Genomic DNA, 1,234 nt, shown 5'->3' on the forward strand with positions numbered 1-1,234 from the left:
AGAGAAGAGAAGAGAAGAGAAGAGAAGAGAAGAGAAGAGAAGAGAAGTAGGAGAAAGAGGAAGAAAAGGAGAAGAAAGAAGAAAGAAACCTCTTGGCTATGGAAACAATCTTGATAAAATGGGAAAAAAAAATCTTATGCAAACTCCTGAGGATCATGGTTCTTTTTTTTGGGGGGGGGGTTTCCACAAGTGAATTATCTATTCTCTTATCTTTGAATTATAAGAGCTTGGCTATTTTGGTAAACTTATTTTAAGTACTGTACAATTTATCTTAAAAAAATTAAAACATGTATAATCACATTAGAGTTCAGAGCTGTACTTCATTTCTTTCTCCTAGAATTTCTGTGTTCATGAGCTCTTTCGTCAAAAGGCGACTGTTCCTTCATTCTGGTCTCCGCTCTCTTGCAGTGCTCCCACTTAGTGATTGTTCTTGTGGTTAAAATGTTTTGCTAATGAATTGGTATCCTGTTCTTCTAATGGGGTGAGGGGATGGAAAAGAGGATCTGCTTTAAGTTAAGGGGGCACTCAACCAATGCAAACACTGGATATCAAAAAATAGTTGGTGGGTTCTTTTTTTGTATTTTTGTGGGGTTTTTCCCCTATTAAAAAAAAACCTCAAATATAGTAGAAGAGCACAGTTTTATTATATATTCTTTCAGGACCTCACTTTTCTTGTCCTACTCACACTAGTTCATTTGAGGTGTCATCTAAGTAATTCATTCAAGCATTTTGCTTTAATAAGGAAGACATGGGGACTTGAAGGGGGAAGATAGCAGTTACCTTCCTCTTAGACATTTTTTTTAACTGAGGGAGAAAATAGCCAGTACTTTTTAATCTTGACTTTTCTTCTTTCCTCACTCCCTCTCTCTGTCTCAGTTAGTTGGTGGTGATCTTGATGGCAATTTTCCTGTCCAATTTGCTTAGTTTCTTAGGTTTGGCCACATGGAGTTACCCTTCAAAAAATCCAAGATCCAGGGGGAAAAGGAGGAGGAAGAGGTAAATGACATAGCTAGGGTATAACCCCATAATCTCCCACACCACCTATTAGTTTAATCTCAAATTCAGTCTTTTAGTATAGCAATCCTAAGAGCCTAAAGTGCCTTTTCATATGGGGATGCAAAATTAAACATATTTGCTATCTTCACGGACTGTCACACGTCCCTCCACTTAACTAATGAATGATTTGATGTTTGGCCTGTAACTGAAGTTTGGTAAAGAACTTTTCAAGTAGGGG

Source organism: Petaurus breviceps, unplaced genomic scaffold (genome assembly GCF_028583685.1).
Source record: "Petaurus breviceps papuanus isolate PSGF00001 unplaced genomic scaffold, PetGlider_PUasm1.0 151, whole genome shotgun sequence".
Lineage (NCBI taxonomy): Eukaryota > Metazoa > Chordata > Mammalia > Diprotodontia > Petauridae > Petaurus > Petaurus breviceps.